The sequence below is a fragment of the Pollicipes pollicipes genome, unplaced genomic scaffold (genome assembly GCF_011947565.3).
Source record: "Pollicipes pollicipes isolate AB1234 unplaced genomic scaffold, Ppol_2.1 Scaffold_4740;HRSCAF=5597_pilon_pilon_pilon, whole genome shotgun sequence".
NCBI classification, from domain to species: Eukaryota; Metazoa; Arthropoda; class Thecostraca; order Pollicipedomorpha; family Pollicipedidae; genus Pollicipes; species Pollicipes pollicipes.
The window spans coordinates 26,340,005-26,353,360 of record NW_023596545.1 but is presented as its reverse complement, the minus strand read 5'-3'; the positions used below and the strand labels follow the sequence as shown (position 1 = coordinate 26,353,360).

General features: G+C 52.8%; 1 long non-coding RNA gene across 1 annotated transcript; it reads left to right on the top strand.

The window, feature by feature from the left end:
- Window positions 1-2,188: 2,188 nt before the first annotated feature.
- LOC119098470 (uncharacterized) lies at window positions 2,189-3,472 on the top strand. The gene is made up of 3 exons (XR_005094238.1): window positions 2,189-2,267; window positions 2,707-2,837; window positions 3,411-3,472. It is a non-coding gene; the product is annotated as an uncharacterized LOC119098470 (long non-coding RNA).
- The last annotated feature ends 9,884 nt before the right edge of the window (window positions 3,473-13,356 follow it).

Below are 13,356 nucleotides of genomic sequence, written 5' to 3'. Positions count from 1 at the left end.
GAGGGTGTTGTGGTGGGATCGCAGGCTGTTCTGGTGAATCGGTGGGATCTGGCTCCGGTCAGGGCATCAGACATCGTTTTATTTCAGACTAAGGTTTGGAAAGTGATAAGGCCAATGGCATCTGACACTGAAAAGATATTACTGAAGCAGATCACGGATCTAACCAGTAAGTTGAATTACATGGACTTTGAAAACAGACATCAAGTGAACATGTCTGGCGTGGCAGTGACAGCGTGGATATCACTTCCGTGCATGTTCGCTGCAAATTTGAGTGCTCAGAGTTTACTACACACTCCACCAATTTCAATACCGATATCCGAGGCTGCAAGACAAGTTGCTACCAAGGCAGTATCAAGCAAGAGTATCCTGGACACATTTGCCAGCAAGTTCATGGAAAGTCCAGCACAATTTGGCCTGATTTATGTTTGGCAATCATGAATGCAAGGTTCAGCATACCAATGTTGTGTTGGCATCTGATGTGGAAAATGGGCTTATCTTGTGCACTGGCATGGGGTAGTAGCCAGTCAGGCTGCTAACCCACCCACGCACCTAAATCGTTGTTTTTGTCAGGGAGCAAAGGACTATGAATAATATTTTGATCAATCAATTGCTGCAATCTCTTCATACTGGCAGATATCCTTGAAATTTGTCTTAGTATTGGTTGCTATTATTGGTATCTTGCCATCAGATAAATGGGTTGGTGTGGAAAAGCCTTAATATTTTATTGCATGCTGTGAGCTACCAGTAGCCAAAAGCATGGGCTTTGGGCATCTTCTCAGTTGCTTGGGTATTTGAATGGTACTGTTTCTTAAGTTTGAAAATCCTGCAAAATATGGAATCACATGCAAGTTTATTCTGTGAGTTTGATGATTCCAATTCCTAATGCTAGCATCCACATTGACTAATCACCACATATGCACATAATCACACATCTCTGTAAGTTTTTGGCTGTGTTATGAAATTTACTGGGCTGCATTTGGTTTCAGGGCAAATTGAAATGCAGAAAAGAAAGCAGCTTCATTTTATACCAGGTAAAGGATACAACACCAGAAAACCAAGCAAGCACTGGGTTAGAAACTCCACTGGTGTAAGCAGACTCTCCACATCACTGAATAAAAGGTCACAGCACTGGCATAAACCAGGAAACTCCAGTGAATCTACCCTGCAACTGGCAGTTGGAGCTGCCAACACAAACTCCTTGCCAGCATCCAAGAAGAAAATGCATTCTGCCAAAACTGAGGAAGTCTCTCCATCTGTCAGCCAGCAGAAGGTCTCGAGTGTTTTTATGAATCCCAAGTTTGTTCCTGTGACAGTGACAGCAAGTGTCCACATAAACCCGAACTTTCGGCGCCCACCATCTGAACTGGCGTCGGCCGGCGCACCCGACCCGTCGCCGGCCGAGGATGGCGCCGCCAGTGGGTCGGCTCTCCCGGCCCCGGCCCTCTCCGTGCTGCCGGCGGGCTCCGGCGGCGGCGGACTCGGCGCGCACCAGCCGACGGACGGGTCGACCGCCGGCCCCAGTGGCCGGCCCGCCCGCCGCCGCTCGCGCTCCCTCTCCCGATACCGGCTGATCACGGCCAGGAAGCTTGTCCGCCGCGTCTCCAAGGATGTCAAAACGCCGCCGCCGTCGGCGCCGGCGCCGACGCTGCGCCGTCCGGCCGTCCACACCAGGCATAAGCTGGTGAGGGTAGCCTCCACACCGCGCGTGCAGCAGGTCGTCAGCAAACCCCCTCTGCAGAGCCCAGGTAAGGCGATCGCTGCGCACGGTCCCAGTATTGTCTTACTGGTGGCTTGCACTATCCAGAGTTGGGCAAAAAATTATCTGACGCCGAAGCGCGCGAAAACTAAACATCATCGCCATCAATTCTTGTTTACAGTGGTGCTAAGGCCTTTGCATCTTCTTGTTCCCATGTACATCCATGTATATTTCTGACCACCCTTGTTGACCGTGGCCGCGGCCTTGGGCGGGTCTGCACCTCTAGACCGTGCGCTGGCCGCTGTCGCTGGCAGCGGTCAGCGCCGCGGCCGGCGTGCGGGTCTCACCGTCGAGGGAGGGGTCGGTGACCGCGTGTGGCTGTCTCCTCAGGCGGCCGGCGGTGGTCGGCAGCGGGAGCGGGGGTGCGGACCGGTCCGCCGCCGGCGTCCGGCGCGGCAGCCGCCAACCGCTTCCGCCTGGTGCGCACCGCCCCGAACGCCCCCCGGCCCGTCGCCTCCCAGCACAGGACGTGGCGGAGGCGCAGCGCCAGCGCGTCCAGCCCGCGCCTCGCGTGAGTTTACCGATCGGCATTCAGAGGCAGTGTCTCGATGCCCAGCTGATGTGGCGCACGGCGTCTGGGTAGAGCTAGTTTAGATTGCTTGCGTTTTGCTAACATTGAGTGGAAAAATGTCACATATGGCGTATTCGATTTATAAAATATTTATCGGCGGTGAATTGAGGGATTATTCGACGGTGACAGATTTGCCCAGCCACCGCGTTGCGGTCACAAGTTCTCTGAAAGGTTCCCTGTCTGAATTAGAAATGGTTTTTGGAAGTGCAAAATGATTTGTTGTGGGTACATTTTGGAATGGGATGGGCTTCCAAGACACAATTGGATGCGCACCGTTAAGTTCACGTCGGAAGTGATGACCTTTGACCGAATGATGGGCGCCCGGGTGTTACTCGCGATGGCTGCTGCCAACCGATTGACGCTGAGCTCGGTTTGTCAGGAGCGGTGGGTCGCTCATGCTGGGATCGGTCCGGTTCGTCAACATCGGCGGGCTGCTGTACAAGTCGACGGTCCGGAAGCTGCAGAGAGCCGTCCCCCGGCCCAGCCGCCCCGCCCCCGAGCCGAGCAGAGGTAAGTGGCTGGCCATTGTGGTGACGCGCGCGGCTCTTGCCTGCTCTGAGCTAGCCATGAGCCATCGCCCTGGGTGCTGCTCGCGTATGTTGGCATTCCCAGTCGCAGTTCATGTCTAATACGGTGTATCGTCAAGACCAAGTTTCAGAAGTTCATGTTTACAATGTAGATTATGCTTCCTCTGCAAATGGCAAACAAGCCGGCTCTGTGTAAGGATTTTACCCTCTACGGCCAGTTCGCCAAAATTCTCATATCAGCGGGTCCAATCTCTGTGTCCGCTCCGGCACCCGCACTCAACGCCGCTGTATTACGAGTCCAGCATCGCTCCCCCGGACCGTGGGGTGCTGTCCCTGGAAACGTATGAAACTTTATCATTCAGAACATTCACATCCGTATGTTTTTGACTAAATGAACTGATATATATATATATATATATATATATATATAAAGATCGTAAAATAACGGCAGAAGTAGGTTGTGTTGAGTCTGAGGTTTGAGTGGCGTCGCCGGGTGTGGATGTGTGCCGCCACCTGCCTGCGGCCGTCTGTGGTGACGGATGGGGCCGGTCGTCAGCGGCGGCGCCCGGCTGCATCAGCGTGCGGGGCGCCCGATATCGTGTGGAGGCGGGCGGCCGGCGCCTGCGCCGTCTCAGCCACGGCCCGCCGGCGCCGCCGCGGCTCGACATCGGCGGCCTCACCTTCCGGCGCGCTGACGACGGCACACTGCGGGCCGACGCCCAGCACCGGGCTCAGCGCGCCCTGCTCAGGTCAGACTCCCGACACTCGACTCCAGGTCCTCAGGGCAGGCTCCCGATACCCAACACCGGGCCCTCATATCAGACTCCCGACGCCCGACACCAGACTCTCAAGTCAGGCTCCCGACACCCAACACCGGGCCCTCATGTCAGACTCCCGACACCCGACACCGGACCCTCAGCTCAGGCTCCCGAACCCGACACCAGACCCTCAGGTCAGGCTCCCGACACCCAACACCGGGTCCTCATGTCAGACTCCCGACACCCGACACCCGACACCAGGCCCTTAGCTCAGGCTCCCGACACCCAACTCCAGACCCTCAGGTCAGGCTCCTGACATCAGACACCGGACCCTCAGGTCAGACTCCCGACACCCAATACCGGACCCTCAGCTCAGGCTCCTGACATCAAACACCGGACCCTCAGGTCAGACTCCCGACACCCGACACCAGACCCTCAGGTCAGGCTCCCGACACCCAATGCCGGGCCCTCAGGTCAGGCTCCCGACACCCAATACCAGACCCTCAGGTCAGGCTCCTGACATCCGACACCGGACCCTCATGTCAGACTCCCGACATCGGACCCTCAGGTCAGACTCCTGAAACCCAACACCGGGCCCTCAGGCCAGGCTCCCGAACCCAACAACGGTCCCTCAGGTCAGACTTCCTGACAACCGATACCGGACCTTCGTTCTGTCGGTCAATAGGTCGTCCGGGTTAGTATGACCAGATTCGCACCGCGCCTGTTCTCATTCTATTCAAACGCAAAGTTGTGCTGGATTTCAAATTTCCATGCTGGATTGGCATGGAGAAACTTGGGCGTCTATGTTATAAACGTCGGTGAACACTTAAGGAAATTGAGTAAATGTAGGAAGAATTTCGCTCGCCTGCTTTCAGGCGGCTGTGTTTGTGTTTCGTGCGTCATATCGTTCAAGTACCACGCTGATCACCTATTCATCCATAGCACACACCGAGTTCAGACGCCCTCCCCCTATCCATTGCTAGTCTGTGTTCACACGCCGTCCATGGCCATGTGTTCGGTCCCGTTCCGTTCGCTGACGCCTCGCCGTGTCGCGCAGTCGCGCCAAGTCGCGCAGTCTGGCCGTGCTGCGTGACTGGCGCCGCCTGAGCCGGCAGCCGTGCCGCTTCTACTGCCGCGTCGGCCGCTGCATCCGCCACGAGCGCCAGCAGTGCCCGCACGTGCACGACCCGGCGCTGCGGCCCGTCTGCACGCGCCACCTGCAGGGCGGCTGTCGCGTGCCGCGCTGCGCCTACAACCACAGTCCGCGGCCCGAGAAGCTGCCCATGTGCCTGCACTTCCTGGCGGACGAGTGCCGCCGCGACCCGTGCCCCTACCAGCACGTGTACGTCGACCCGGACGCGCCGCTCTGCGCCCCCTTCCTGGCCGGCTACTGCGCCCGTGGACAGCAGGTGTGTAGCATCGACAGCGCGGCGAGGTGGTGCGGTCTGGTCTGGTTCGGTCTGGTCTGATCTGGTCTGGTCTGGTCTGGTCTGGTCTGGTCTGGTCTGGTCCGGTCCGGTCCGGTCCGGTCCGGTCCGGTCTGATCTGATCCGATCCGGTCCGGTCCGCCAGACATGGGTGTCCCCGGTGGCGCGTGTTGTGGATGTCGTGCCGTATGACTTGCTCCACGTGGCCGGACACTGTCGTTCCTATTTGGTTCATATTCATCTTTTGGAAGACTGCTGTCATGCGTGCTTTTGTGTTAGCTTGGTTTGTAGCTGTGTTTGCCGAAGACAGCCGCGAAGCCGCCGTGGTGGCGCCGTTGTGAGACTTCCGTGGGTGCCGCCCTGCGGTTTGTCGTGACCGGACGCCGTGAGCGTGCGGTCGCGCCGGGCGACCTCGCGGACTCCGCTCGCTGTGACGCCATTGCCGCTCCGTTGCAGTGTTCCGAGAAGCACCTGTATATTTGCCCCGAGTTCGGGGAGGGCCGGCCGTGTCCACGCGGCGCTGCCTGTCCGCTGGCGCACCGGACGCGCCGCCGCCGCCGTCGTCGCTCGGTCGGCGCCGCCGCCTCTGCTGTGGCGCCGCCCCGCGGCCGCGGCCGCTACTACCTGGACCGGGACGTGGCGCGGCCGGCCGGGCCGTCGTCGGCCGCGCCCGACTCGGGCGACGCCGGGCCGCGACCGGCCATGGCCGAGATGCCGTCCTTCATCGCCATCGACGACCAAAGCAGCGGCGACGAGGCCTGAGCACGACGGCTGGAGAGAGCGGCGGGGCCCGGCGAGTCGTCCGAGTCCCGGCCGGAGGCGGCCGGCCGATGGGGAACAGAACTGCTCGTGGAAGCTCGCGTACTCCACGTCGTGTCGTGTGTCGGTGTTGCGATACGCAATAATGTTCTCGCGCAGTGCTAGCACAGTCCGGGGTCGACTTGAGGTCCACCTAGGTGATATTAGATTGTCGACTGACATTGAAAGAGTTATTGACCCTGTTTGGTTTTGAACAGTCATAGGCCTGTCAGGATTGACATGTGCACTTGAAGGCTATCATTCTTTACACCCATTGGGTGTCCAGAGACACGTTGATTTGTCATCGTTCAGCTTAAGAACAGCTCCCTAAAAATGACCCACGAGCCTCCAGGAATACCGTCGTAGATCGGTTGTGCGACATGACCGCGAACCAAATTTTCGCTATAGAGCGTGCTGGAGTAAAGAGTGTCATCGATCGTGTGCTTTGCCGTCTGTCAATGGTCCCAATAAGGCCCCGCGGGGCCCTTGTCCACCCGATTTGCCGGACGGGCCCACACCTCGGCCTCTCGGCCGTCGATGGGCCAACGGTGCCTAAAGGTCTGCATCTGGGGATGCCGTGTCCCCAGCTATGTTTGTGTGCCTTGCATGAGCCTGATTCACTGGAAAAGCCACTGGAAAGCCTCAAATGTCGGCGGCAAAATATGGCGGTCTTATGAGGGTGACTTATTGCGTCAATCATGTGGTTTAGTAAACCCGTTTAGTGCCAGTGAATGCAATGGTTTCTAGCGTAGTCAGCAGCAGCGCACGAGCTGCGGCACATGCGGATCTGCCTTCAGGAATTGCGACGGCATGTTGCATATGTGCGTAACTGAATACAAATTGTACAGAAATATCGCTTACAAATGCGTACCGGTTCGCTCTGCCATACTGACTTAGCAAAGCTAAGGAGCTGAATTGCTAGAAAGGCATAACGGTACCTGTCGCGTTCTATGAACGACTTGGGTCTCATTTCTAGATGAATTCAACAATACTGATGGGATTTCCTGGCCAATCTGGCGCCTGGTCGTCGGTATTTTCGCCGTAGCTGGTGCACCAGGCTTTGAGTGGCCGGCCGCATACAACAATGCACTACGGAGTGGTCATTCAAACTTCTTCGCGGTAGCCAGGCCCAATGCTTGAATGCGTTGCAAAAGCCCGAAGTCAATGCGCATGATACCAATCGCCGAGCTCGTTGATATGTGTTTCAAAACGCTATGGTACAATGCCCTCTCGCCCAGAGCGTCATTCCGCCTTCAAGTAATGCGCCACATCGGTTGACGTGAAAAGAGAGTGAGCGTCAGCGCCCGGGCTCGGCGTGTGAGTGTTGTGCGATACCCCCTGGTCAGTGTTATTAAATGCACACGGTCCCCACTCCCCGCGCACGGCTAGATCTGTTTTAAGACGCTGCCGTGCTTTGTGCATCACGCATCGTGCTTGCCTCTTATAAGTAAAAGCGGTCAGGGTCTTGATGTCGAAGAAAGCACGCCAGCAGCTGCGGGACCCCTGTTTGGATGTTGTGCAAAGGTCCTGGTGCAGCGCTCTCAAAGACGTACGTTTCCATGAGGCAGGTTCAATTAGAAATATTTTCAAACTTTGCCGTTCATTAAACCTGTGCGGAGAGGAGTGCCTTCCGCCTTTGAATAGGGGAGCGTGAGGTGAGGCGAGTTGAGCTGGCTCTGTTGTCATACCATGATAGATCCCAGCTTCCGCGCCCAGTAACTGACAGTCGTAGGATAGCCCGGAGCCAGTGCTATCAAACACGGTCGGTCTTTTTCTCCGCGCAAACTTTTAGCTATATCTATAACGGTGACATCATTTGCGCAGCTTGCCCCGAGAGGGAGTCAGTGGTCCGTAATTTGCCGTGACGGGATTATATCACGTAGACGTTGGCGGCCCGGGCTCCTCGCCATGTTCAGTTTAAACTCCAGTGTTTGGATGTGGTGCGACAGTGCTGAAACCATGCTCTGGTTCGCACTTTTCCTTTCGCCGAGCCCAATTATCAATGCTGTTTTTCTATCTAATCTGCATTTCACGCACAGAACGGCTTTCCTTCTTTCAGTACCAGGCCGTGAAGCGGTATATCTAACACAGTTGAATGCCGGCGTACGGGTCCGAGCACTGGGCCCCGTACATGAAATCAGAGCCAGTGCTATTAAACGCAGACAGACCACTCCTTGCGCATTTAGAAACAGCTCCAAAAACCTGCCGTAATTCGTAGAATGCGCACAGAGCGACCGAATGCATTTAATACCAAGCAGGGAGGGGTTCATCTGGAACAAGTAGGAACAGCCGGCCGGGACAACTGCTGTGTGTTAGCTCCAAAGCCGCGTTATCAACTGTGCGGGACTGCGCACGTCGAGCTTGTTTAAAATGGTTTTTCAAAAGCCGCAACAATTCCTGAACTGGGAATGAGGCCAAAAATGTCACTGGGGCAATCAATGCCGTAATTTCGTCTCCGTGCGCCGGGCGTACGCCCACATTGCTGTTTGCTGCAAGGATGTCATATAACACAAACAGCTGCCGCAGACCGAGCGCGACGTGAGGGTTCCAGTTAATAGCTGTCAGCCGGTGCAATCCAATGAGTACGGTCCCACCCTCGGGCATGACTAGAATTTGTTTCTAAAACGCTGCCGTGGTTTCGTCTCGTCAGGCGCCGACCGTCCACACGCATTTGGCATTTCGCCGGTAAGAGTAATTCTTTAACATACGTGCCACCGGGCAAGCAAGATCTTTCGGTTCCGTTTGACAGCCCTAAGTGAGTGCTTTCAAATGCACACACTCTTGTCTCCACGCGTAGGATTACATAATTTTTAAAACGCTGAAATGATATAGTCTCCATGCTCCGGACGTCTGCCCTAAGTGCCGCCGGCCGAGCACGAGCACGAGCACGATATTGCGATGCCAGCTGATAGCCCTGAGCCAGTGATATCACACGCGCACTGTCCCATCCTCCGCGCAATTATAAACCTTTTAAGCACCGTCTTATTTTTGTAGCGACACGCGTTTGCCGGCCTTCCGCATTTATCAATAGATTGTGATGAAAATATTTGGTTTTCCAGACGCGTGGACTGCAGCGGTCGTTTTGCGCCCACTACACGTCACATATCTCATGTAGTCGGTCCGTACGAGTGTTGCATGCCAAGCGCGCTGATCCAACACGCTTGAGGCAAGCACATAAGAGCTCGCGCCGTTCACCAGTAGGCTGTGAGGCATCCTATCAAGCAAGCAGGCTGCGCTGGGAGATTCTGACTTGTTGTGTCGTGTCGTGACCCTGAGCAAGGGTTTTGAAACGCGTCCCATTCTCCGCGCGCAAGTATCATCAATATTTTTAAAACGCTGCCGTAGTTTCGTCTCTCAGTGCCGAGCGGCCCAACACATTGACTAATACGCTGTCGGGGGCTCATATCAAAGAAAAGGGCGCCTCCGGGCGAGCGGAATATTGCAGCGCGAGCCGATAACCCTCCGCAAGCGGTGGCCATTCGTTTGGTGGGGGATTAAATTTGACCCCCGAAGGTTAAAAAAAAATGTTATTTTCAGCCAGCAGAGCGCAGTCGCGCCAACGTTTGCATAACTGTGGGGAACTTTATAGTGGATCGTTTGGTGCATGAAATAGAGGAGAAAAATAAGATACGATGTTTGGTGCACGAAATAGAGAGAAAACAAAATAGATGTACATTGTAAAGGCTGCTGACCTATGGAAGGACAAAGTAAGAGCGTGGGGGTCAGAGAAGGCAATTTCAAGGAAACCGTTCAATCTGATGCACCACCGGAGTATTAGATAAAGCCATACATCTCCGAGATCGTTTCTTAGGCAGTACAGTAATTTAATTAAGGATTTCGACAAATTACATTAATCTGTGGTCAGGTATGAAGGTCACGCCAAGCTTAAAACCAGTCTGCATTTTAATTGAAGAGCTTGGTTTTAAGAGTAGACTCTGGTACTCATATCATTTTGTTATGTAACAGGGACCACAAACATTCAAATTCGAACAGAATACCTAAGCTGTTAAGTGCATGTGCGAGGAAAATTATGCACAGATAAGGCGGCAGTAATAGCCTTATCGATGAGAAATGCCGTAGGGTTGCCCCACAACATTAAGGTGAACAAGGTCACTGACCTTAAATGAACACCAGTGACCGCTCACTTAGAACAAGCAATCAGGCTCAAGACGGTTGCGTGAGAAAGTCCAGGCCGAGCACTTTGGACGCCGCTTTTGAGTTTAACCTCATTTGACCAGAATGTCATGACCTATGGACCTCAAATCTTGACTAAAGGGGGCTCACGTGCAGACCAATCGACCCTATGAGTTTAATGCCTTTAACCCCCTTATTATTTCAGATCCCATGGTTGTCAAATTGACCCTCCCCCGCTCGTGCCAAAAGTTCTCATCCGACCCACCCGGGAGGGTGTCAGATGAGCAAGATCATACCTTCAGCGAGTGATTATCGTAAAAAAATACCGCTCTAGGTTTGACTCCACACGCGATCGCTTGCCTAGCACATAAAGTAATAGACTGCCAAGGTCTTGACGAACAAGTAGGAAATTACGAAATAAATAGGCAAATGAACATCCATCAATAGGAAGTAAGAGAGTCGTCAAACAAATAGGTTCCGCCACCCGAGCACGCCGTCACAGTGCCAGTCGACAGCTCTCAGCCATTCCCAGCAGGCACGCACGGTTCCGCCCTCCCCAGGCAAGTAAAGCCATTTTTAAAGCGCCGTCATTTTTAGTCTCGACAAGGACAGGCCGGCAGCCAGCATTCATTAGTACACCACCAGAGGCTTCTTTCAGACAAAAGGAGCCGCCTGCTGATCTCATTGTTTCGGTGTCGTTCGATAGGCCTGAGTCAGTGCTTTCCTCGTGCAATATCCTATCCTCTGCTCGCTAACATCGGCAGCAGGCGCCGAGAGGACGTCAGCATTCCATGGTTTGCCGTGATGGACTCATATCAAATAGGCGTCGGCGGCCGCGGCTTCTTGCTGTGTCCGGTTCAAACCTCCGAATGGTGCCCGTTCCGGTGCAGTTCCAGTGTTCGGATGTCGCTCGGCAGTCCTGCATGCTATCAATTATATATATATATATATATATATAACGAAACTATGACAGCGTTAGAGAGAGAGAGAGAGAGAGAGAGAGAGAGAGAGAGAGAGAGAGAGAGAGAGAGAGAGAGAGAGAGAGAGAGAGAGAGAGAGAGAGAGAGAGAGAGAGAGAGAGAGAGAGAGAGAGAGAACGAGAGAGGAGAGAGAGAGATATATACATATATATATATATATATATATGTATATATATATATATATATATATATATATATAATATATATATATATATATATATATATATATATATATCTCTCTCTCTCTCTCTCTTCTCTCTCTCTCTCTCTCTCTCTCTCCTCTCTCTCTCTCTCTCTCTTCTCTCTATATATATATATATATATATATATATATATATCTCTCTCTCTCTCTCTCTCTCTCTCTCTCTCTCTCTCTCTCTCTCTCTTCTCTCTCTCTCTCTCTCTCTCTCTCTCTCTCTCTCTCTCTCTCTCTCTCTCTCTTAACGCTGTCATAGTTTCGTTTGCACGCGCTGGGCTCAAGCACGCTTTCAGTGATGCCAGGAGCTTACATCAAACAAGCAGGTGCCCCCAGACCAGCACGACCAGCACAGCACAACCAGCGGCATAACAAAGTCCACAAATGTATAGGCTTTTGAACTGAGACAGCTCTTTTAGAGATCATTCGATGCAATTCACAGCCATACCCTTAGGCGTTCAAACACTGCTGTTTCTTAGCTTGACACACGCAAACTCGTGCAGACGATTTCGTGCAACATGTTTGAAAGCCACCCAGACATACATGACTTTGAAGACACGAAACACACGCGAATAACGCAAATACCGCCTCATCAATGGCCATGTAGTGCTCAAGGTCAAGAAAAATATGATCATCCATTTATTCGTGTTTGGCGTACATCAGCACGAATCTCCGCGTCCACGGACAGCAGAGAGCATACTGGTATGCTTTTTAATGCGAAATACTACGCTGGACAATACAATTTCATTGCCAAGTAAATGCACTTCTCAATACGTTATCGCTTGATTATGTTCTGAAACGTTTTTATAACGTCAGAGTAACTGCCAGACTGCCCTGCTAGAATTACCACTGCAGTGAACAGGCTGACCCACTTGTATTTCAATTTACCGAGGTGTGGTTTATTAACTAGTCCATGTTTGATGAGCCCGAGTACCACTGTGTGCGCTTGTTTTGGAGCCCATTCTTGTGTATTTGTTCGTGTTTTTATATCATTAATCGCATTTACATACTCCGTTACGGTACCATTCTTAAGTTATTCGACTCCCAGTCTAATGCCCGGCACAACTGATAGGACTGCTCGATTGCCTGCATTACGCATGGCAAAACGCGGTTCGTGATTGAAACCTGCATTTAACGCGCTAAGCTGGTTGGAAGCCAACTGCTGTCCGTTGATGTCGTGATTTGTATTGGTGTTCTCCGGACATGAGTAAGTCAAAAGAAGTGTTTTCTTGACCTTGAGCATAGTATGGGAATTGGGAAATCGGAATTCGTCTGACGTCGCTATGTTGCTATAGTCTCTGCGTGATTTCAAAATAGACGCGCGCGAAATAGTCTGCACAAGTTAGCGTCTGAGTGACTCAGAAACATATGAGAATCTGAGAACCTCTAAGGGGTATGGCTCTTCAACTGCAGGAAAGGATCCTCTAAATGGCTATCTGAGTTCTAAACCCCACGCAGATGTGGAACAGCCCCCTCAGCAAAGTTGCGCGCGGCGGAGTTCTGAGCCGTGCGTGTTTGAAAACATTAGCTCAGGGCTATCAAACCAAGCCAGGATACGGAGATGGGCCGGTAGTGTCTAGGTGCCTGTTCTGATCACGTGACACCGCTTTGCTTGATGCGAGTAGCTGGTCAGCACATGTCGGGACGAAAATGCGGTCCTTTTTATAAAAAGTACACACACGCATATATATATATATATATATATATATATATATATATATATATATATATATATATATATATATATATATATATGTGTGTGTGTGTGTGTGTGTGTGTGTGTGTGTGTGTGTGTGTGTGTGTGTGTGTGTGTGTATTTACACGCGGAGAGCGGGATCATGCACAGTTGATGACAATGGCTGAGGGCTAACGGCTGACGCCATAACATCTTCCTCGACAAGAGTTACCTGTTTGGGTGATATAACCCCAGACAGTGTAATACTGTATGCAGGTGACTACATGGGGCATGGAAACAAAAGTACGTCTGAGCCTAAGACAAAAGTGTAATCAAGGACAAATTATGGGGCTGCACGCGTTTGAAAGCACTCGCCTAGGGCTGTTGGGCCGCACAGACATCTATATCAGCCGCCGGCACCTATATAGTTTAATATGACCCGCTTGTATCACCAAGTGTCACATTACAGAGGCCAGCCGGCGCGTGACGGGACGAGAGTACTGCAACGTTCTAAAAGAAGTTGTCTCGCGTGTG